Below are 26,684 nucleotides of genomic sequence, written 5' to 3' on the forward strand. Positions count from 1 at the left end.
AAAAAAAAAAAAAAAAAAGCGGTCAATTTTTTAAAAATTTAACCCCTAATATGACCCCTTAAAATTTATTGATTTGGGCTCAAATCCAGTTATTAAGTTAGATCCATGTCCAAGGAATCTATATCTAAAATTTCAAGTGATTAGACCGAAAACTGTCGGAGGAGTTTGGTAGAGTTCTCAAAGGTCAAATCGTTGAACTTTGACGCCTTAATCGCCAGATTTCTGGCCGAAAACCGATCACATCGATTTTTCCCAAATCTCAGTACCCTGTATATCAAATTTCGAGTCTGCAGACTTAAAATTGACAGAATTATTGAGTAGGGAAATGTACACACACAGACACACAGACAGATATTTTCACTATATATATATATATATATATATATATATATATATATATATATATATATATATATATACACACACACACACTTTTATTTATTTATTTTTACATAAACGTTAAATAATTAGCGACCTCATCACACGATGTTGCTTTTTAAAAGTCAAGCCCTTAATTAACTGGCAACAATATCTGATGATGTCTCTAGTTATTTATAACTAGTTGACTGAATCATACTCATGAATGTGTAGTGATACGGAAATGCTTACGTAAAAATTAAGAAAAAAAAAAAAAAGAAATGTATGTCTTGCTCTACCTCGGTATTGAGCACTTTTGTATAAACCTCGGTAAACTCATAGATGTTTTACCTGTGAATAAGTTTAAGCTGGAATATATATATATATATATATATATATATATATATATATATATATATATATATATATATATAGTATGAATAAAAGCTTATTCCACTATTATATCTTAATTTGTTTCAGTTTGTGCTTATCCGTTACATCTCTGCATTTTGTTCCCCTCTATGAATTTACATTAACTTTATATAAATAAATATTTGTTTTAAAAACCTTTTAAACTAATATATATATATATATATATATATATATATATATATATATACTAGCAAAAGTACTCGTCGTTGACTGGGTTCAAAAACAGCCTACAGAAAATGGACTCTGATTTATGAAAGTATGATAGGTTATGAAAAGGAAGGGTTGTAAATTTGGGTTGAATTTGGGGGTATCAAAACCAAAGCAAAATATGATGAAAGTAAAAATAAAATAGATAAGCCCCATAATTTATTATACCATACCTGTTCACACTGAAACACTTATCGCAATATTCTGTGGATCTATATTAAAAAAAAACTTGTAAAACTTTGTGACATATTTCCATTCTATGGAGGTCAGGGGCGAACGAATACCCCATAATTTTATTATACCATATTTCTTCAAACTGGAACATGATTATCAAAGTATACTTATGCAGATAGATATGAAAAGTCTTTATTAAAGTTTGTGCCTATTTCCATTCTATGGAGGCCAGGCGCGAACGCAGACCCCACAATTTTATTATACCATCCCTATTTAAGTTAAAACATACTTATCAAAGTATTCTTATGTACATCTATATCAAAAACACTTGTAAACGTTTTTTTCTTTTAATCTTTAAATTTTTTATTTCCATACTTTGTGGACCAGGCGCGAACGCAGACCCCACAATTTTAATGAACCACCGTCTGCCAGATCAAACATACCCATTCCTGTGTCTCGATACATCTTCTATCATATGCAATCAGTTTTTTTTTTAAATAGTCAACCATATAGGAGCCTATTCGTGACCACACACACACACACACACACACACACACACACACACAGTTTTATATATTATATATATAGAAATTTAAATAAAATCATCCGATGATTAAATTCTGTTTTATTAAATGATTAAAGGAAATAGACATTCACAGATAAGGGTTTTTTTTTTTCAGCCGACGTGCTCGGGTTTAGACAAAGGGGGCTAATGGAAAGAGACAGACTGTATACAGTAAGAAAGGTACGAGTTAGAGGGAGAGATGGGAAGGGTGGGCCTATCCATGTAGTTCCTGGTCCTGTTATATATTGAATAGCACAATTTAATTAATTCCAGCAAAGATTGTTGTTCTAGATCATCTCAATTACTCTCAGAGGTGATTCATAGAAATAAAACCCTCTGCTCACAACCAACCTCTGGCCTAACCATCCACTGCACCCCGCCTTATACTTTCGCTGCATTCATCAAATCGTTATCGGCCATTTGTAAAAAGATGTCCAGAAAATTGCTTCCTCGCCGCCATATATTCTCCCCGGTGTTTTATGCTTGTTTGTTTATTTATTTATTTATTTATTTGTTTATTTGTTTGTTTGTTTTTGCTGGCTCTACAATATTATCTGACAAAGTTATATAGTAAAGTTTTCCGGTTATTTATTGCTGAATCCAGTAATTTAGAAAAAATTTAAAAAAAAACAACAGTTTTTTATATATTCAAATATTTATTCATGATGTTTGGTTTGGTTGTTTTGTTTCACGGACGAATCAAGTAATTTTTGGATAAACATAAGTAGAAGATGTGGCAAAAGGGGAAAAAGGTAATGATATGAAGGGGAAAAAAATTAGGAGAAGGAGGAGAATCAGTCCAAAAAGTTTAAGGGCTGCGAAGACAAGAGTGGCGCCATTAAGACGAGCGGTCTTTTGTACTCCAGAATTTATATTTTTACATCGTCACCGCCGCCATTCTCAATGAACTTTTGTCAGGAATTCATTGACACATCTTTGCTTGTGAACATGTCAATGACAGTGGTTGCTTTCTTAAAGTCTCACAACGTTAATATTTGCAGCAGAGAAATGAGACTTTTAGATTATGAATGCATGAGTTCAGTCATTATAGTAATGCAATTTGTAATCGTCTCTGATCCATTCGGGTACAATAAAAATAGTAGGCGTTACTTTTGGAGCGGCCCTCGTATCATCATCATCATCATCATCAATAATAATAATAATAATAATAATAATAATAATAATAATAATAATAATATATGTGATAACTATATACGCCCTCCTCCATTCTTCTGTTGTAAAATCATCAACTACCATTAGTGTAAATAGAAAGGCTCTTCGCGTAAACAAATTGAGCACTATTCAGCAATTGACAATGTTTATACAAACGTTAAGGAACGTCGACTACATAGTCGAGTTTTGTCTCGGTACTTGCTTGCCTAGCCACACTGAAAGGCTGTGAAACAACAAAACACTCCATTTATGCAGGATATATATATATACTTTCAATTTGCTTTTATATAAGCAGTAATGTGTTGCTTCACAGTCATAAACATGTTTCAGTACTTAGTAACTAGAGACCTCTTCAGGTAACAACGCTTATATTCAAACGTCTAGGCTTTTGAACAGAAGTGTTTTTGTCTGAAGAGGTCTCTAGTTACTAAATACTAGAAGACCGAAATATGTTCATGACTGTGTAGCAACACATTACTGCCTATGGAAAAACAAATTGAAAGCATAACTTGCTCTACTCTGGTATTGAGCACTCTTATATTAACCTCGTTATATTTCACTGGTTACCTTACCTCTGGAAAATAGCAACCTCATATATATATATATATATATATATATATATATATATATATATATATATATATAGTCATCCACATACAGAAATGTTTCGTTGTATCACAATTCATCAGTGCGGCTAGACTAGCACCTTTTCCCTAGATAGGAATTTAACCTATAACCATTGCGTTGATAGTCGTCAGTTCTCCCCATTGGCTCATGGGATCGGTGCTCGCAAATCACCTCAACAAATGTCCATTTAAATAAACACTCGCCCACCGCTTATATGTGTATGTGTGTGTGTGTGTGTGGGTGTGGGTGGGTGTGTGTTTCACATCGTTGAATTTAGTAACCACATACATATAATCAAAAGGGCCTTTGTCAATTATACAAATTAGTTCAGTCTAATTTGCATATCTTAATAGTATATCTAATCGACAATAATATTCATATGCATAAAAAGTATCAATAATGCATAGTTGAAATGTTATTATATCACCCTTCATATAAAAAACCCGTTTAGAAGACAAAAGAAACACCAGCACTTAGAGGGTCAATGGACATTACATTCGAAGAAAAGGCCTCATTAATTTTATAAGCGTAGGCTGGAAACGAAATTTGCATAAGAAAGAGAAATACGAGATAAATTTTCTAGAGTTAATGCGAAAGGTTTTTGTGAACACATTTAAGTTTTGCGATTACTTTTGGTTTTCTTTTTTTCTTCTTTTTTTTTTTTAAATAATTTAAAAATCGTTACAAAATTATTTTGTTTTTGTTTTTTTGTTTTTTGTTTGTTTTTGTTTTGTTTTTTTAGATAATTTAAAAATCGTTACAAAGTTTTGTGACGATTGTATTAACAGCATGTGGCGTTATTTAAAACAAAATACAAATATGAAAATAAATAAATGTGAGGCTGGGATACCCCTTATGCTCGACAATCCCACCCCAAGTTTGTTTCCGTGGTCGTGTTCACCTTCGTCTCCTCTTCTGGACGTGTCGTCGTCTCCCAGATTTGCAGCTGTTGAAACGGGGAAGGTAGGCGCACGTGTTCACAAGTATAAAAAAAAATAAAACAAAACACAGAAACACAAACACATTCTACAAATATCAGTTGCATTATGAACATGTGTGTGTGACACCATCGACCCTCTATGCTCGAAGTTCACATATATTTTTTTAATATATAATTACAAATCTTATCTGCTTATAATGTCGTTTAATGTAACGCCCATATAAGGTAAACTTTTTTGGGGAAAAAATGGATATTTCAAAGTGGTCCTGATTTCACTAAGAATCAGAATAGCAGCCAAACTTTTTTAAAAATATAATTGAAAGAATTCAAAACGATTTGGCGCTATCAATCTTGGAACTCACAAGCTATCATGAGCTTCATTTTCATATAAAGATTGTCATAATTGGTTGAGTCCCTATTTACTTGCCTCCGAGCAAACACAGAGTAAGGCATAGGGTCAGTTTTTAATGTTTTAATATGTTTCATTAACACTGTTGGGGAGCCATGAGCTAAAATACTCTTTTGTTTTTCAATCCCCAAAACAATTTTTCATGGTAAACAACTACTGGTCCTTACAATAACATTAAGACTAGCCGAAATTATTGATAGCAAACTAATGAAGGGCTTATGCCTGAAAGTTTTCTTTTTATAGTTTTAAAGGTTGAAAGATTTCCAAGACTACATATATATATATATATATATATATATATATATATATATATATATATATATATATATATATATATATTTAGTGTCTTTTAATAACTTCTGCTGATATTTTCTTAAGTAATAACCTGTACCTTTCAGTTGACCTCTTTTTTTTGCCCTATATTTTCTGCGCCTTTTAACGTCGTCTTGTCTGGGTCATTTTGACATTTGCTTTTCTATTTAATTCTCTCACCATTTAATCTTTTTTTTCTTTTTTTCCTCTTCTTCTTCACTCATTTTTTCTCTTCTTCTTCATCCATTTTTCTTAATTACACCTTGTCTCTGCAGCCGAGATAACGTATATCTTATTTTTCTTTTAATAATATTATTTGAATTCTTTCCCCTTTTCCTTGTACCTATTTGTGAATTATTCCACGGATTTCGGCCTTTTGGATTATTTTGGACCATCTTCCAATTACGCGATTTCCTTGGATTTTACTAGTGTGAATGGAAATTTAACTAACTTTCTTGGGTTTACATTTTTGGATTTTACCGTCATTGGATACTTTACCTTTCACCAGACTATCCATTCACGTGAAATCACCTTTTTCTTTACCCTATTCTCTATGCTTCACTTTTTGTTATCAAGTAAGATCTTTGACTTACTTGCAGTTTCATCAAATACTTTTGCATGCAAAATCTGATCCCGCATTTTGCTAATTCCTACCCTCTGATGAGAAGGAAAGTATTCCTTCGAAACTCCGCGGATTAAGACTTATCCACTTATTTAGTGTTTCCTTTTCAAATTAAATATGTTTTTAACTCTTTTTCGAAGTGTTTTTAACATGTTTCATTAACTATTTGTCCTTATATATATATATATATATATATATATATATATATATATATATATATATATATATATATATATATATATATATATATATATATATATAGGCGGTTGTTTTTTTATTTATTTATTTTACTTTAGTAAGTTTTAAGAGGTCAAGGGGCTCCCTCCTGGAGCTAACACTTGATTCTGTTATGATTTAAATTTATATCCAAGGGCTCTTTTAAGAATAGATGGTGTTCCCTTTATGGCTGCTATTTGTATTTCGTTACAGCTTGGTCGTCCAGGGATTGCTGAATATTTCTTTTTATTAAGCCAGTGTCTCCTATCACAACCGGTATAATGTTTATTTCTTTCAGAGACCATGTCGTTTTTAGATCATTTTTTAGGTCCTGATATTTTGTTTCCATTCGGCTATATTAAGGCCAAAATCATTTGGAACTGTGAGATCGATAATGAGCAAAGTTCTTTTGGGCTTGTTCCATATTAAAATATCTGGCTTGATGACCCTGTTTTTTATGTATGTTTGTCATTGAACACGGTCACTTTTCCGTTGATGTTATCGGTGGTGGTTCATGTTCGCAGATGTTCGTCGATCTGTCAAGTTGCATTTCTCCATAGATCTCCCAATGGAGGTATTTACATACTTTGTTGTGATGGGCAGTGTAAAGGCTATCTGCCAATAAGATTGGGCATGCAGACATCAGGTGGCTTGGGCTCTCAATCGCTGAGTGGCAAAACCGGCATTTGCTTGTAAGCCAGCCATTTTTTAAATCCATTCTTGACTGGCTGCAACGAGTCTTTCTTCATCAAATGGAAGTCTCCCACTCTTGAGCTATTGGAGTGAAGCATCTGTCTATATACTCCTGTTTAAGCTCCTCTAGGAACGTTTCTGTTCTTGTCTGTGTGTATGTTTGTATGTACAGCTAAAAGCAAAAAACGACAAAACAGATACTCACAAAGTTGACATTTTCTTGATTGGTATTGCCTCAGATGAATTGTGATGAACTTGTACAGAAGCGCTTAAGGATTGTGTGTTACTGCATTAGTCAGGCCCATCTACAGCGAAAATGAGACCGTCCAAGGGATAAAAAAAAAAGACAACATCAAAGTTGCTCTGGTAGTGTGTCGGATCGAATGGATGAAATTGTTCGCATCATGTTGACAGAGTTGTTCAGGATTTTGTAATGTCGACAGAATTGTTCAGGACTAAGCCGGGTCGTGTTGATAGAAGTGTAAGGTCGTATCAAATTGTGCTGAGTCATTTAGATGGAAGCATTCGATTTATGTTTGTTGTCCAGTTGATTTGATGGTTGTCGTAGTCATACTACCGTATGTGATAACAGTATATATTTTTTCTTTTTCTTTAAATACTTTATGAATAATATCTAAGATTGAGAAAAAATATTAATTTTTTGACTCTAACCTGGCATAGATTTTGTCGGGCGGGAGAGAGCTCGTTTTTCCAACCAAATTATTTACTAACTAAAGGGAAATAACTGAATTTTTATCAAAAGAGTTAATTCCCTTATGTTGACTCATTCCTCAAAGAATCAATAAAAACGATTTGTCTTTGTGCATGTCCAAAAGACGAATGGGCTGTGTGGAGGAAAAAGAGGGAGGTGAGAAGAGGGAGGGAGTAAACAGAGAGAGGGAAAGAGAGAAAGATAGGGAAACAGAAATTTAATAGAAGTATGTTACAATTTTACTCTGGGAAACGGCATGTAGTCCTGCTAGTATATATATATATATATATGTCTCTCCCTCCCTCCCTCTCTCTCTCTGTCTCTCTCTCTCTCTCTCTATATATATATATATATATATATATATATACCATCATTTTCGAAGTACAAGACATATCTTTTTTCTTAGAAAAATAACTCAATATTGGAGGGTGCTTTATAGTCAGCTGCTAAGTGATACATGTTAAGTTTTGTGAATTCCTATGCAATTAGTTTTAGATATCACCTTCCTATGGATCATGAGACACACCCTTTCGGTTAGAAGAATTGGCTTAAAAGTAATATCGTAGCAGTAAAAGACTACACGGTGCCCCAAAATAATGGACACACCCTTGGATTTCTTTTTGTGGGGCTTTTGTTTTTTAGACAATGTTTAAAGCAGGAACACCCCCCCCCCAAAAAAAAAAATGTAAGTAGCAATTGGAGAAGAACGTGTTTCAATACCGGAGGAAATGCTGCAAGAAATTTGTAGGTCCACTTTTTTACGATATAAAAATTGTATCAAGCAGAATGCTTTTTTTTGGGGGGGGGGCAACCAAATTATGTACTAACTAAAGGGAAATAACTGAGTTTTTATCAAAAGAGTTAATTCCCTTATGTTGACTCATTCGTCATTGGGTTTCATTTTCTGAAATTACTGTGAATGTGGACATAACAACCATAGAACGCAACAATGCCTTGTCCACTCTCTACTGCCCAACCGGTTCATGCAGCTTGAACGATTTTCAGAATGCAACAAAAATGCAAAGGAATGAATTAAAAAAAGTGTGAAACTGTTGTATGACTACATAAAGAAAAATCAGAATACGGTCATCATCATCATCATCATCAGGACGGGTTTCTTGCCCGGACCAATGTGACTCTTCCTCTCCAGAGTTTCCTGCCTTCCATCAGCTGCCTCAGATCTTCAGGCTCACAGTTGGCGTCGTGTGCTATTTGCTGGATGTACATGGATCTAGATTGTCCTTTGCTTGCGCGTCTGTGTCATGGAGTCCATCAATACATCACTCACCAATTCATGCTTGCTCCTCAGACAATGACCGGCAAATCGTAGGTATCTCTCCTTTATGATATTAGATATGGCAGGTAGGTTGCCATAAAGTTGCTGCTTCGTGTGATGATTTTGCCAGAATATGGTACTTGAACATATTCTGCTTCAAATAGCTATTCTCATATTTCTGCAATTGTTTTAGATTTAATCTCTAGAGATTTTAACTTTTACCTTTATTAAAAGTTAATTTTCTGTGCTTTTGTTAATTTTCCTGCCATTTTATACTTTACATCTGTATTCTTACATTTCTACTCTTCTGTTACTCTTCTTTACAAGTCAAAATCAGTAAACTGAATGGGCTATAACAATTGAAAGGGTGTATACATTATTTTGAGATACCTTGTATAACTGTAACTATTTATTTGTGTGGAGAGTTATTATACCGAACTGATTTTTGTCATGTTATTATACCGAACTGATTTTGTCATTTGTCATTGAGAGTTATTATACCGAACTGATTTTGTCATTAAGGGACATCATTAAGGGACACAGCATATGAACCCACTGTAGGTAGTTGTTACATGTCAACACTCTGGACCCACACGTTGTATGCAGACAGTTGCAAAGAAACAACGACAAGGAAAGAATTTGACTCACTTTTTTTTTTCAGTTGAAACAACAGGCATTTATTTGCAGGTACTTCCTGGGTATTGCCTTGTCTTTTGTTCAAAAACTTTCTCGTACTCCAATGTGCTTAACAAGCCTTTGCCATGTCGAACACGTGGTACTCTGTCTTTGTCTGGCCTTGTTTAGGGCACATCTTTCATGTGTAACATGTGTATTTCTGTCTTTCTCTATTATAATCTTTTTCTTTTTTTCCTCGCTGTAACGTCACCTCACACATGACTCGGTCATTTGCATACGTTGGCTGTTGTACAGCAGCTGCTGCTATATGCGCATCTGCACTCTGTTGCACCATTATCAAACTTTTTACAACTTCAGAAGAAGAGCACAGATGTTTTATAGTGTGCGTCTTACGGTCCAAAAGTAAAAGTTGATTGACCATACTGAAGTTCAACAACAATAATAACGAAAATCAGTTTAGGACAATTTTTCACGCATTTGACGAAAACATCAAAGCAAGTACATACTTTCCAAAATCCTAACAGGCTTTGTCTCTAGGTTAAGTCTTTTATTGGCAGTTGCATAGGATCAAAGAAACACTCAACAGAAAGAAAACACAAATAAAGTTGATGAAGAGATCCTTATTCATTCTTTTTGATTAAGAATGGCTAAATGAAACTTATAGCCAAAAACTAAACTAAACACTGCACACACATAGTAAGAGCAAGGTAGTTAAACTTCTTTTTTTTTTACACTATTATGGTTATTAAGGCCAAAAACCACTCAAGGATAAGAGTTGATGATCTATCAATGATTGCTAGTTGAAAGATGAAGAATACCATAGGAGTACTAACACTGAGCAATAATATGAAGTGTATTTGAATATTTTGGAGTCAGTCCATGAGAAGAATTTGTTGATATTACATTTGAAGGTGATCAAGTTGTAATTAGCAGGGAAGCAGTCTCGCAGTAATGTGTTCCACGGGCAGAAAAATTCTGCCTAACACTAGGCACATGCAAAGAGAAAGGTAAATCTGTCTGTGTTGTTGTAGTAAGACAAATTCTTGCTGTGAATATCTTATAAGGCGGAACTAAATACTGGAGCTCAGTCAATCACTTTACATGGACGTAGATTTAGTATGAAGAGAGACTAACAACATCTCTTCTGTGAAAAAAGGGGTTGCAAGAAAGAAAAGAGATCATGTCGCACTAGATTTTTCAAGACAACATATCTGATTAAAGGACTGCATCTGGAATCAGATACTTTCTGGAGCAGTAGAATGATCCAACCATTTTCGTGCAATCTTAGCAGCCGACTGGATATATATCTTCCATTTTAGATCTGGAGTGAAAATCAATCCTAACGGCTTATTAAATCAAGAGGCTTCTCCAAGAAGACAGGTATTCATTGCAACTAAAGCAAACACAGAGATCAGAGCTTTGGTAGTGAAAGGAGAGAAGCTTGGTTTTTAGGTGTTTAAAGTAAGAAACATTTTTTTTTTCACATTGCACTACATACTTAATATCTAGAGCAAGAGAATCAGCAAGATCTTGATCACCAGTGCTCTTTGAAGTGCTACTATAGACTGCTGTGTCGTCTACATAAGTTATTAAGCTTAGGTTTTAAGACCCCTTAAGCTTAGGGCTTAAGTTCAAGAGATGTTCTAGAATCAAAATCATACAATGGATTTTAATCAAAATTGGAATAAGAATTCTAGACATAAGGCTTAGTATCATCATATTTTGATTTTAATCTTTGTAAATAAATATAAAAGTGATACAAAATGTCTGTTTAATGAATTAATACGGATTGTGCTGGTTCTTATTTTATTTTTCTAAGACACACACGCTCATTAAAATTTATAAATTCATTGGCGCAGGAATTACAGCGTTCACCCACACTGAACCTCTTGGGTCAAAAAGCAAGACACTTGAGAAATGACCGATGTAGCTGAAAGCACTTTTTTTGTTTTTGTTTTTGTTTTTGTTTTTTCGTCAAAAATATGAATTTTTGACCAATCAGGGCTCGATTTTTAAAAAAAACTTATTTTTGAAAGGCTCTGGGAGCCGCTAAAGAAATATAAAAGGCACGAAAAACTTCTTTCGTCAGAGAAAAGTATAACCGACACCAACAGCAGTGCTCGCAGAGTGAAATTCAGTAGCTAAAATGACAGCTTTTCTCGCACGTCAAAGAACATTGCTTGACTCTCTCTTTCTTTCACTTCGCCACAACACATAGTCGGACTTTTTCTCTCACACTCTCAAGTCTTGACCTTCTTCCTCCCTCCCTTCTTTCATACAGACTGTCACCTTGGCGTACACTAAAAAGTAATTTCTTTTCTTTTAACGAAAAATAAACAAAAGTTTATTTTGCATTATTTGGGGGTATTTCTTTTCATTTATTTATTTCAGGTGATTTATGCAATTCCCCAACGGAATCGTGCTGAAATAATAACGTTATTACTTAGAAACCTTTTCTTAACATGGGGGGGGGGGTTGTTGTTTTTTATTTAACTATTCTGTATTTTCACCTAAGAATTTAAAAACTAAAAGATATCATAAAAATTGAATTTAACTTGAAAATACTATCCAACTGCATAATACAGAATACGGACCGTGCTAAAATAATAACGCTATTATTTAGAAATCTGTTCTTAACATGCGGAGGACCTTTTTTGTTGCTGTTATTTTCGTTTTTTTTTACTATTCTGTACTTTCACATAACAATTTAAAATTAAAAAATACCATAAAAATTGAATTTAACTTTAAAATCATATGGAACACGGTTCGTATTCGGCAAAAGTACCAAATTAATTTTAGCCATCCTTGGACGAGTATACTTCTAGTTGATATATAAAGATATACACAACACGTATTTTTATAACAGAATCTGTCTTTTGTATATTTTTGTTTTTGTTTTGGCAAGAAATTGTTAAATGAATCGAGTGAATTGGCAAGCAACTCGACATCAACCCCTTATCACTTTTTCTCATCTTTATTAAAAAGAAATAATTGATTTTTCGTCGCTTTAACCTCTCCGTTGTTAACATTTAAGCTAATGACCTTTACAGTGTCTTATCAATTACAGGCTAACGCCTTTATATCTACGACCCTTTCATTTTGGCATTAGTATTTCCTCTGAAATTTTTCAAAGAAAAATTATTTCATTCATTATGCACTAGCGGAACCTGTGGAAATTCCACATGGGACTCCTAATATATGTAGCAGTCGAAATTGCTACACTCATAGGCAGGAGGTAGATCTTGCAGCTCGAGATTTGAAATCCATTTTCTTTCTGGCTCATCCAATCGGAGGCAAGCTATTCTGTAGATATTCAGTGTAAATGGAGATGCTCTGATATTATTGTAGCTCTTTTGTTAAATCTGCAAAAGTATTTATCTAAGCTAGCAAGGACGACCGGCATAGCCAGATCATAAATTAGGCTTAAATATGATATTTTAATTCTGGCAGATTTCGCATATATTATCATGGAGTTAATGTTCTATTGAGTTTTATATGTTATAAAGTTGCGATTTCAAAAATAAAAAAATATATCCATATGACTTGGGTGCATCAGCTTGAATCGAAACAGAAACCAAAACTCATTATATATATATATATATATATATATATATATATATATATATATATATATATATGGTGACTGCCACTTCTTTACAGAAGACGGCCAACCCTCACGATACGATGGCGTGTGAGTGAGTCCACATATGATTCCACATAGCCCCACCCGGCCTGCACAGTTTGCCGCATATTCTGCAGGATAACCTTGTTGGTGACCGCCCCCCTCCCTCCCGTGCTCCCAGTTCATGTCCCGCGTGCGTAGTTCCATGACTCTTGAGGCCTGCCTTTGACAGGCACACCCTGCCGCATATCCCGCACGAGTACGCGGGGTCGAGATCAAAGTCCTCTGTATCCTCTCGCTTTCGTAAGGCTCGCTTTATAGTGGCGTGCTCAACTCTCAAAACCTCAAAATTCTCACATCCCGCGTAGACGTAGCGCCTCCAACTTTCCCAGTCTTCAGCTATCTCTTCCCACCTTGTTATTTCTATGCCAAGTGCCCGCAGGTTTCCCTTAACTACATCTTTGTACCTTTTCCGAGGTTTGTGATTGGGTCGTTTGCCACATTCAAGCTCCCCATAGAACAATTGCTTAGGTATCCTATAATCCTCCATTCTCACTACGTGACCCACCCATCGAGTCTGGTTTCGAAAGACTCGAGCCTCTATGCTGAATGTGCTCGCCTTCTTGAGCACCTCTTCATCGGACAAGAGAGCTTGTTTGGTGACATTAAATATCCTGCGTAGGCATGTATGGTGGAATCTTTCCAGAGCCTTGATATGACAGCGATATGTCGTCCAGGTTTCCGAGGCATATAGGAGGACAGGTAGTACACAAGTCTCGTATACCTTTATCTTTGTTTTGAAGGTCAGGGCTCTGTCTGCCCACACTCGTTTTTCGAGATTACCAAATTTGCCTTATTGATCCTTCCTAAGATTTCCTTATCGAGGGTTCCGTCGCTCGATATAGTACTGCTAAGATATACAAAGTCATCAACGGTGCCCAGTTTCATTCCATTTACACAGATGACCGGTTCCTCGTAGCGGCTGTTTGGAGCTGGGGTGAACATTACCTTGGTTTTCTCTTGCTTAGCCTGTCACTGGTTATTGGCTTAGTGGAGAAAGAGCGTGTTCTACGTGTCGTACAAGCGTAAAACACGATAATCTTCTGTACAGACAACCCTCTACAAAGTCACATGGCGATTGACAAATGGCGACGTCCACATGGCGATTGACAAATGGCGACGTCCACAGGCCTAACAAGCTGGAAGTGGACAGTCATGACTCCACATGTGTGCGACTCTCGACCCATCTAACGTCGTTGTTTAGTTGAATGAACAGCAGCTTGCCTCGGCGAGGTCTTGAGTGTCTGAGCAGCCCTTTTGAGGACAGCACTGCTCACCCTCTCTATAGGGAGGGGTCTAGAAAAGGTGACCCAAAAATTGCCTGTTCATCTCCGAGCTGGCCAGCTTACTGCGGTTGGCGGCTGTTCCTTAAAGTAGGAAAAATACCCAAAAGAACAAACAAAGACTCATGATATCGACCTGGAACATCCGAACACTTATTGACCACGATATTTTTTCTTCTAACCCTGAGGGACGAACGGCTATCGTCGCGAAGGAACTTAAGCGGTATAGGATTGATATCGCTGCTCTGGCGGAAACCTGCCTGAGTGGTGAAGATCAGCTAACCGAAGTGGGAGGTGGATACACTTTCTTCTGGAAGGGAAAACTGGAGGGGGAAAGGAGGGTCGGTGGGGTGGGGTTTGCCATCCGAACCGAACTAGTTAAAGGATTAGAACAGCCATGCGCGCTGTCTGATAGGATTATGTACCTTAGAGCACCCATAGGGAGAAATCGTTTCGGTAGCGTATATTCCATCTACGCTCCCACGCTCTGCAGGGACGAAAAAGACACCATTACATTTTACCAGGAGTTACGAGCAGCCCTCTGTTCAACCCCGAAAGCGGATAAAATAATACTGCTGGGGGATTTCAATGCTAGAGTGGGAAATGACCATGTGATTTGGTCACCGTTGGGAAAATATGGTACGGGTAAGACGAATAGGAATGGACTTCACCTCTTACAGCTTTGCTCTGAATTTGAGCTGGTGATATGCAATACGTTCTCACAGCAAAAGGCCGCCCATAAAGCGACATGGTTTCATCCTCGCTCTGGACACGGTAATATCCTGGACTATGTTATCACCAGAAGAGGTGAGGGGTGCGGACTGTGGAACGGATCACATGCTTGTTAGAGCCAAACTGAAACTCCACATTAGGAGGAGATTCCGGTCACAAGGTGCGCAGCCACTCAAAAGACTAGCCACAGGTAAGCTAAAGTCCAAGGCCGTGCAGAAAGAACTACAAGTCGCTCTCGGAAGTGCGGACTATGATGGTTCATGGGAGAAATTTAAGTCGACCGTACACAGTGTCAGCTGTGAAGTACTAGGTGTCGTGAAACAAAAGAATCAAGACTGGTTCGACGAAAATGATGCCATAATCAATGAACTTATAGAGCAAAAAAATAACGCACTCCAGAAAATGCTCGGAGCGCCCAAAAGGAGTCTCCGGCGCGTTTTTTTTTTTTTGAATCTGCGCTTATCGCAATTTCAAGCACTATTAAACAACGTGGAGGTTTCTATAACATAGCGCCATTAATAAGTAAACTGTTATTAAAAGAACATTATTTAACTGTGGACACAGGTTAACTTTCTCACACCATTCAAACACCCCCTGTAATAATTAACACATAATCTCAATCAATAAATTACATAAAAAACACTCATTTCATTCCTGTTACAAACTTATATTTAAATTTCAACAGATATATCTTTTTCCCAATAAGAATATAAACTTGCGTTCATAGTTTCAAATTAAATTAACGACTATATGACGTCACTAAAATTTCCTTCTCTTTAACAGCGCCAGCCCCCCTTCCTTTTTGAATTTCCAACATCAATTTTCCGTTTCTCTTAAATAGAACTGCGTCACACTGTGCACGTGAAACTTTTTCAAATATTTTGTACTGGTATATGTTTTGGTTTCTTAATCTCATTCACCCAGAGGAAGTCTCGAAATAAAGACGAAACGTTGGTGAGCACATAATACGGTTTGTTCCTTTTTTATTTTCTCTATTTTGTCGGAATACTATTTCCATTATTTTCATCATATATATATATATATATATATATATATATATATATAACTTAAGTTCCTTCAGCTATACTCGAAACAAAAACCAAAACTTATGAAGAAATCTTGGTAAAATTATTTATAGAAAAATAACTGACTTGAGTGCCATCAGCTATAACCAAAACCGAAACCAAAACTTATGAAAAATTCTAGGTAAAATAAATTATTACAAGAAATGGATGTCCATAACAATTAAATGACAGTCACTCGGATGTAAACATGACACACAGAATAAATAACACAGACGTCATTCTATTAATATATATATTTCTGCTTTAGTATTTAGTTCTTTGAACACACTTAGTATTAGCTCTTTGAACACACTTCTTTTTTTCTGAAGAAAATGTATATTTCATTTATTGCATGCAAGCAAACTCCTTCCTCGTTGATTGAAGGCCCTTGTCTATATCAAAATACAAAATTCCTTAAACTTTACTCGAAAAAAGTTGTGTTTGATACTAGTATAGGGCTTGTTTTTCAATTGCAAGAACAAAGAGGGACACCAAGAATATATTATAGATGTCTGTCTTCATAAGATCATCTTTATTATTGACTAGCGGGGGTACCCGGCGTTGCCCGGGTGTTTGTAGGTGTGTGTGGTGTTAAATAAAAAAGAACCCAGGGGGGATCGAACCCGAAGCCTTGAGGCGAAGTTTGAAAATAAAATCAGCCAGCCAGAATGAGTTAGTGAAAGATGTTTGAATTTAAGAACCAAATTGACAGGTGCGCGGCCGGAAGTCGTCGAACGTGACGATGATGACGACGACGACGACGACGACGTAGGTTTATTTGTTATAAGCGAAGTAAAAAAAGAAAACAACGTTAAAACTTAAGCGGGGAAAAAACAAAAAAAAAACTAACATAAGGCAAACGAACGATGAAAACAGAAAACGAACACGTGAAAAATGGCTTAAATAAGCCTGTTTCGATATTAAAATTTAAAAAATCGGTGGTTACCCGGGTGTTTTTGGGTGTCGCTAAGAATAAGCGAAGTAAAAGAAAAAAAAAACAGAAAAACGAACGTTACGTGAAAAATGGCTTAAATAACACTGGTTCAATATTTAAATTTAAAAAATCGAAAAAAAAAAAACATCTCACGCCACGATTCGAACCCAAAACGTTTAGATAATGAACCAAGGCCTTAACCAACTGAGCTAACGCGACATACATGAAACTTGTTTGGTTTTCCAACTATTTAAAGTAAATCAGGTCACGACGTCATCTGACGCATGCGTAGAATCGGTCATTTTCATGAGAGGACCGTTTTTGTTGATTGTCGATTTCGGGGTGAAAAAGTTAACGTTTTTGGTCAATTTTTCGATATTTTTCGAGCACAGGATGGAGCTTCGATTTGATACCGAGTTTGTGAATTTTCGTCTTGTCTGTCGAAAGTTTTTAGCAGACATCCAAACATACACACATACATGCATACATTTTCGCTTTTATATATCTAGATAGATACCTCTTGACTATATGATTTTTCTTAAGAACGTGCAGATTTTATTTGTACATTTATATCTAATCCACTGACTCTCTCTCTCTCTCTCTCTCTCTCTCATATATATATATATATGACTACTTCATTTAATCACATAAATTAATATACGGAAATATAATTTTATGCGTAATATAATTTTATGCATAAATTTTTAGTATTTACTTCAATAGTGCTCAATACATAGGTAGAGCTAGGTTTAAGTTATAGAAATATATATGGGAATTAAGCAACATTCTGCATCTCATTCTCGTGAGAATTCGTCAGGCTTATAATTTATATCTATAGTATAACAATATATAGTATATTTTATAGCTCACTATATAAAACTTACTATATACTACATGTATATTTTTATAACTTACTATATATTTTTATAACTTTATATCTCTCTCTCTCTCTCTCTCTCTCTCTCTATATATATATATATATATATATATATATATATATATATATATATATATATATATATATATATATCAGTCATGAGACGATTCCAATATTTTTCCCGATTCCGATTTCTTATTAATCTCTAAATATTTAACTATAAGTGTTATTTTGTCCCGGGTATTGAAAATATTAGCTTAATTACCATATATATTTATAGTATATAAATATATAGTATATATTATAACTTACTATATAAAACTTGGTATATTGCATGTATATTTTTATAACTTACTATATATTTTTATAACTTATATATATATATATATATATATATATATATATATATATATAAGTGATGGGACGGTTCCAATATTTTTCCCGATTCCGATACAATTACCAATTCCGATTCCTTATAAATCTCTAAATATTTAACTATAAGTGTTATTTTGTCCCGATTTCTGTAAGAACACATTTTTAGGTTTTAAAATTTTGACTGCTTTTGGTTGTTTAGTCAGGTATATGCAGTACATGAGAGAGAGAGAGAGAGAGAGAGAGAGAGAGAGAGAGAGAGAAAGGGTTTGTGTAAGTGTCATATGTGTTTGACAAGTAAAAGGTTTCATTTAGAATGCTATAAGTCGACTTGTTCATTTCAGTTGACGAGTTGTTTTTAGGTAGTTAAGGGTTAATATATACGCCAACGCACGCGCAAATATGCATACATACAGACACATACATATGTACAGTTCTACACATCCACATATGTGCCTATACATATATATAAACCATGTATATACAGACATACACATTCACACAACTCCTATACTCATATACATATATATATATATATATATATATATATATATATATATATATACACACATCTACATATATACATATAGGTGGAGATATAGATCTCCACTAAGTACTTGTACATGTACATACATAATACATATACACACATGTACCCACATACACGTATATACAATTACATTATATAAATATACATATTCAAAAAATATAAATATAAAGACATATATAGACAGATATATATATATACATATATATACATACATACACATACATAGATATGTGCATATTCATACTAAGTAAATAAAGTAAAGTTAGGATAAATAAATAAATGAATGAATAAATAAATAAAAAATATAAATAAATAAACGGGTGTAGTTAATAATGCGAGGTTAGGTAGATGCACTCTAAGATATGTTCAAAATAAATGTTGGTTTAATATTTAGGGGTTTGTATTGATTTGCTTTGCTTATTGGATAGGGATTAAGTTATAGTGTCTAGAAAAAAATTAGGGATCTAGATAAAAGTAAGGATGAAGATAGGAATAGAGATAGAATAAATTAATAGATTGAGAGATTTTAAAAAAATAAAGAAAGTCAAAAAAGAGAGTTAGGTGTAAAGGTTAAAGATTATGAGAGTGGTGGTTAAGTTATAATGAGTCAAGAGTTCTTATAGTTCCGTTAAGTTCATATATATATATATATATATATATATATATATATATGGAGTGGGCTCCTAACATGGTGCTTTGGGCAGTGGTTATGCTTAACTTTATTTTCAGTGTCAAATGTACTGTGGATACAGGCATATATACACATACAAGCACATACATGCATATAAACTCAGACACAGCTTTACTTGTATACATATGCCCACCCATGTATACACATAGATCCACACATATATACAGACACTAATACCCAGATACAAGCATATACATACCTGTGCACATAGATATAGATATACAAATATATATTCATGTACATAAACACGACCTATGAGCACATACATCCATACATGTGCACATAGAAACATATACATAAACACATATAAGGATATATATATAGACCCAATTATGCCCGCACATCCACATACATATAAAGATACATGTACGGATCTCCAGTAAGATGTAGATGTACATATATATACACACGCATGTACCCATATACACATATATACAATTATATAAATATACATATTCATAAAAATATAAATATACACACATACATAGACACATATATATATATATATATATATATATATATATATATATATATATATAGAGAGAGAGAGAGAGAGAGAGAGAGAGAGAGAGAGAGAGAGACATGTGTATATTTATACTAAGTAAGTAAAGTAAATTTAGGATAAATAAATAAATACAGAATAAATAAATAAGCAGGTGTAGTTAATAATGCGAGGTTAGGTAGACACATTGTAAGATATCTTCAAAATACATGTTGTTGGTTTAATATTTAGGGGTCCGTATTGATTTGCTTTGCTTATTGGATAGGGATTAATATATAGTGTCTAGGAAAAAAAATTTGAAAAGGGGGTATAAAGGTTTAAAGGTTAAAGATTATGAGGGTGGTGGTTAAGTTATAATGAGTCAAGAGTTCTTATAGTTCCGTTAAGTTCATATATAGAGGGTGGTTTCCTAACATGGTGCTTAATATTATGCTTAACTTTATTTTCAGTGTCAAGTGTATTGTGGATACAGGTACATATAAATATACATATACAAACACATACATGCATATAAATCCAGATGTAGCTATACCTGCATACATACGCCCACCCATGCGTACACATAGATACACACATATATACAGACACTAACACTCAGATGCACAAATACACATACATGCGCACATAGACATAGAAATACAAATATATATTCATGTATTCACCTTAACTACCTAAAAACAACTCATCGTCAACTGAAATGAACAAGTCGACTTATAGTATTCTAAATGAAACCTTTTACTTGTCAAACACATATGACACTTACACAAAACCTTTCTCTCTCTTCCTCTCTCTCTCTCTCTCTCTCTCTCTCATCTACTTCATATACCTGACTAAACAACCAAAAGAAGTCAAAATTTTAAAACCCAAAAATTGAAATTCCTCCCCCTCCTCTCCTTACACCCCCTTTCTTTTACCATCCTCCCTCCCCCTCCCTATATCCATATATCTCCACCCATGCCAACCTGATTCTGCTACCCCCCCACACACTACAATCTAATGTATTTTAACCTTCAAAACTTAAATATTGTCGATACCCGTCTCCCTCCCCCTTATTATCGCTTACACCCCCTTTTTTTTCTCTCGTATTTCCTCTAAAACACTTCTTCCAAATACTAACAACCATTTCTGTAAGGTCTGATGAGGCTTTGGGATCGTAAACATGGTCCAACATCCGAAACATGTATAACCAAACAGATAAAACAGTAATAAAAACATAAAACATTATATATATATATATATATAGCCATCCACACAGTACTGTTTCGCTGTTTAACAGCTCATCATTGTGGCTAGACAGGCAACTACCTCAAGCCAGGATTGAAACCCAACCACCTGTACGACAGTCAATGCTTCTAACCATTATGCTAATCAGCGGCTGCTGTGTGAGTCACAAATTAACAATGTTTTGACATATATATATATATATATATATATATATATATTACATATATATATATATATATATATATATATATATATATATATATATATATATATATATATATATATATATATATATATATAAGCCTGATGGAACAGACTGTTTTATTGATCTTTTGCTAAGAAAGCTATTCCGGTCAATGAAATAGAGGAAATATGGCAATATTTTAGATATAAAATACATTCATGTTCAAAAAGTACTGATACTACATTGAAGCTATATATATATATATATATATATATATATATATATATATATATATTTCGAGAGAGAGAGAGAGAGAGAGAGAGAGAGAGAGAGAGAGAGAGAGAGAGAGAGAGAGAGAGAGAGAGAACAGTTGAAACAAGGATGTTTTAATTCTTCTCAGGCCAGTTACACAACATGCAAGACAACAAATACCTAGCCTATAGTCTGCACATAATGAAAACAAGTTCCCTCAGGGCAGTTAAGAAAGACACCAACCATATCGCCTTCAACAACAAGGACGAGCTGATGGCTAGGATCAAACTGGTGTTCAGGCGTTTCTCAAAGAACACCATGAAGGCTGCATGCTTTAGATTAGGTCCTGGAGGTCATGGCAAAGGTTCAAGACAGCTTCTTCAAGTGTCTTCAACAATATTTCCTCTAAGAAATGTGTAGCAGTCACAGAGAACTATTTTCTCTGGTGAATCAATGTCCCCCACCCTCTGAGTTCTTCGGCCACAAGCTGACCTATCAGCTAACAGGGCGCATTGATTCATCTGCTCCCTAAAAAGTTTTGAGGGAACATCAGTCAGTGAGAACCGAACCTTCAGCCTAGCAACACCTATCCTCTCTCGTCCCCTGTCCACGGGACATCTCGCTTTAGCATTGACGGCCTCCACCATGGAGACAACTGCTATTAGTTGGGGACGACACAGTCCTGACTGGCCGATGATAACTTCAAAAGAACTTTCTTTTTCTTCTTCTCTTTTCGCAGTCCGATCTGCCAGTTCCTGTTACAAATAAAATATTCTTCGTTGTTATTGTTAAAAGGAAGTTTATTTCTTTTGTGCCTTGTTTTTTAAACATATTTTATTAGGAAGGTAAACCAATTCCCTTTCCTAAAGATGCATTTTAATTCTAATATTATGGGCTAAAATATGACTTTTTTTCTTCTTTGCTTTCAAAAAGTATCAAATTTGTCTTAAACACCTTCGATCAGAGAGAGGTGGCGGGAGGGGGGGGGAGAATGTAGGGTGAAAAAAGTAAAAGAGCAGGCGTTTATTTAATAATGTTACGACTTCCTACAGTGTCGCCGTGGGGCGAGCAGTTAATGCATCGTACTTAGAGACAGAGGTTACAAGTTCTAATCTTACCTGTGGCATAATTATTTTTATTCTGTTTTTATCCCCAAATGAATTGAGGCATTTCAAATTACATTATTAATCAGTTAGCTTACTTCTGCTTTTTTTTTTCTTCTGTAATCTATATGATTCTCTAGAATTAATTAGACTCTACACAGTGCTGGATATCCCTACTGGTTTTAAATAAAATGAACCCTTCGTTTTTTCTTGGTAAACACAGTTTTGGAAATGATACTTTATGAACGTTTTGAAGGAAATTTCTCATTCATTCTACATTTTTTTCACGTTCATCCCCAAATAAGATACATCGCCACTTGGACGTAAGAGGCTATTATTTGGGACCATGTTAAGGGAAGATGAACAAGATGTTTGTTTACGTTACATTTAAACTTCTGCATGTCAGTACAGTCAGAGAAGCAGATAGCAGCAAGGGAATTCCAAAATCTAGCTGTTTGAGGGAAGAAACTATTAGAATAAAAGGCTTTCTGGCATTTAGGGACCTCAACAGTGAAGGAGTATGATTTTCTATTTCCATTTATTCACTCTTCCCCTTTCTTCCTCTTTGATTTATTTTTTCCTCCTACATTTTTTTAATAATATTTCCCCTTGTTCTCAATTATTCATTTCTCCTCCTACCCTTCCTCCTATTCTTCTTTTTCTTCGATTAATTCTTTCTCCCTCTTTTTCAATTTATTTTCTTCCTTTTCCTCTTCATTCTTCCTCTTTTCTGTCTTTTACCTCTTTTTTACACAATTTTCTCACAAATTTTTTTTTTTACGTTTCCTTATTTATTTTCTTTTTTCCTTTCATCTCACATTTGTTTCCTCTACTTTTTCTCTTTTGCTTTATTTCCTTCTTCTTCGTTTTCTATCTATCTATCTATCTTCTTTATTTTTAATTCCTAATTTTCTTATTTTTCTATGTCGCTTATCTTCTCAAACTTTCTTTTACTTCAATCAATCCAATGCATGAATCATGTCTGAAAAATGCACTGCAAATAAGCGCGCGCGCGTACGCGCATGGAACCTGATCAAAGATATGTGTGCTCTCAGGCCATCCACAGCAACACAGGTCTTTGATCCTTTGAGTACAATATCAATCCAGCCACAAATTCTAAGTTGTTCTCCACCCCACTCACCAAATATAAACGATCCACCCGAATTCCGCTTTCATAAAAGCAGGCAACTCAGTCAAGCTAATTGCACTGCCCCCTCCCTTTCTTTCTCTCTTTGCTTAAATGACGACCTAAATATAACACTTCACGATACAAGCAGAATCAATGGCAGGAAAAAGTCTTTGAATCGCTCACGTCACGAAACAGATTTGGAAGATTCTGAAAGATATTTGCCGAGATGTTGCATTCATGAAGAATTAGGTGGTGCCACTGCAACATTAAACTTTACAAACTATTCCCGACACTGCATCCTTTGCATTGAGTTCTAAAAAGACGTATTGCTATTTGTAATTCCTTTTCAAACAGTTCAAGTGCACAAAGAAATATTTGGATAATCATTACTATTAGCGACATAAATTATTTTAAAGGGAATACCGTTTGAGAAATTACTCAAAAACAATTAATCTTGCCTTATGCACTCATATGTGACCTATTTGCGTTTAAAAATTTAATATTTAAACAAATTTTTAAGCCAATTTACTGATTCAGTAAAATAATTTACAGTAGACATTTTGTTTCTAGATAAGAACTAAGTCCATAGCTGGGATTCTTGGTGTTGGATTATGGTCAGATAATGCCGGATTTTTTAATTGGACGGTCCTGGAAAACACCAGATTGCCCAAAATAACAAAATGGAACAAAGATGTAAATACATCCTAGAATTTGACCGGATGTTGACTTCAGATGCTAGACAAAGGAACAAAGGAATTCGGTCAATATAAACAAGAGAGGGACACAGAGTCAAGCCAGAGAAATGAGAGAACACTAATTAGACATGTGTGATCGCCATCGCCGCCAACCCCCATCGATGTCTCTATCTCCATAACCGACGAACTCGATTGTCATAATAAAATTGTTTTATAAACACAGAAATTGTATTTATTGAAAACACAGCATATATTTCAATAAGCGTATGGTCACTAAAATGCAGAGAAAAACGCAGATAAGAGTGTATATATTCGCATGCACGAAAAACACGCCAAGCAAAATTATACATACATTTTCTCTGCTCGATCATAATACAATAATAGCTTTTACTCACTTCCGCTTCGGTTATGTATCTAGTTCCTGTCCAGAATTAAAGTAGGATAACTGGAAAATGAAGATGAAATAAAGACAAACTGAATGAAAGTAGAATTGACAGAAAAATAAGAAAAATAAATGTATTAAAAAAAACAAGAAGATTAACTATGAATGAAAATCAACAAGAATAACTGTGAATTAAAATATCCTCTCTATGCTTCGCTCAATAATAATAATAATAATAATAATAATAATAATAATAATAATTATAATAATAATAATAACAACAACAACAGTATATCCATCACATCACAGAAATGTTAGCAAGTACAAAACTGTCCAATGAATAACTTTACTTTATTTACACGAGACTTATTTGTTTTTATTTTCCTATTTGCTTTCTATGCCAGTCTATACGTTTTTCTTTTGTTTCCTTTTTCTTTATTATATTTAATTTTCATTCTTGGCAAACGTCTCAATATTTTTTTAACACCCAGCATCATATGCTATAATATCTAACGGCTAACAAAAAATATTTATATATTATAATTTAGTAATGTTCATATACCAATAAAATCAAAGTCAATATTAATTAAACTTCATGATTATCGGTTTTCATGAGATTTTTGCAAAACTCAAGACAACAAAATATAAAATAAGAACATCATATGGTGTATTTCCTTATGTGTTACAATTGTTTCGTAACCATTTGGACAAATTTAAACATTATATTATTTACAAATATTCCAAAAATAGCTACTCTTCAGACACCAAAATACATTTGTCATATATATATATATATATATATATATATATATATATATATATATATATATGAACATATTCATAATCCCTATTTTAAGGGAACAATCAGTTTGGACTCACCTCGTTCATCCTCATTTTATTTTATTTTTATACATTTATTTTAAATAAATAAAAAAATAAAATAAAATGAGGATGGACGAGGTGAGTCCAAAATGCTTATCAAGGTTACTTATTTTCGTTCCGAAAATCACATGGAAAAACTGCTGATTCCAAAAATTAGATACATAGACCGAGTTACAGACATTGCATATTTTCACTATCCAAATGGGGGTATCAACTATATAACAGGCATTCCGAAAGTAATGCATCCTATTTTTTATTTATTTATTAAGCTTCCTAGGTAGAGGATGTTATCGGCTATATAAGATGCATTCTAAAAGTAATGACCCCTATTTTTTTTATTGTTTTTAGATCTTACTAAGTAGATGACGTTATCAACTATATGAGACGAATCCAAAAATTAGTTAGGTGTGCAGAGGGTGATGAGGTCGCTGGAATGCTGAGAACAGATACTACACTTTGAGCTCAGCCAGAAGACCAAGTAATCAAGTAGTTTCCTACCAGGCATTATCTTCTACTTAAAAAAAAAACAAAAATACATTAAAAAAATATCGAAACGGATTATATTTTATCCTAATTTGTCATATTCTTATAATCACGTAAACAGTGTACGTTTTGTTGTCACAATGCAATCTCCCAAGCTTTATATTCAGCGTTTAATGTGATAATCGTTAGTTTCTTGGGGGGGGGGGTCGCTGGAATGTTGTGAATAGATACTACACTTTGATCTTTGCCAGAAGACCAAGTAACCAAGTAGTTTATCGACCAAAAGCATTAAAAACGATTATATATATATAT

General features: G+C 34.3%; 1 long non-coding RNA gene across 1 annotated transcript in view; it reads right to left on the reverse strand.

Annotated features, from left to right (window-relative positions):
- Positions 1-25,072, reverse strand: part of LOC145276956 (uncharacterized) — a 116,721-nt gene extending 91,649 nt beyond the window's left edge. The window contains exon 1 of the long non-coding RNA XR_013868062.1: positions 25,021-25,072. This is a non-coding gene — a long non-coding RNA (uncharacterized LOC145276956). The remainder of the gene's footprint in view (positions 1-25,020) is intronic.
- Between the last annotated feature and the right edge of the window lie 1,612 nt (positions 25,073-26,684).

The sequence above is a fragment of the Euprymna scolopes genome, chromosome 5 (genome assembly GCF_053919585.1).
Source record: "Euprymna scolopes isolate OS-2025 chromosome 5, ASM5391958v1, whole genome shotgun sequence".
Lineage (NCBI taxonomy): Eukaryota > Metazoa > Mollusca > Cephalopoda > Sepiida > Sepiolidae > Euprymna > Euprymna scolopes.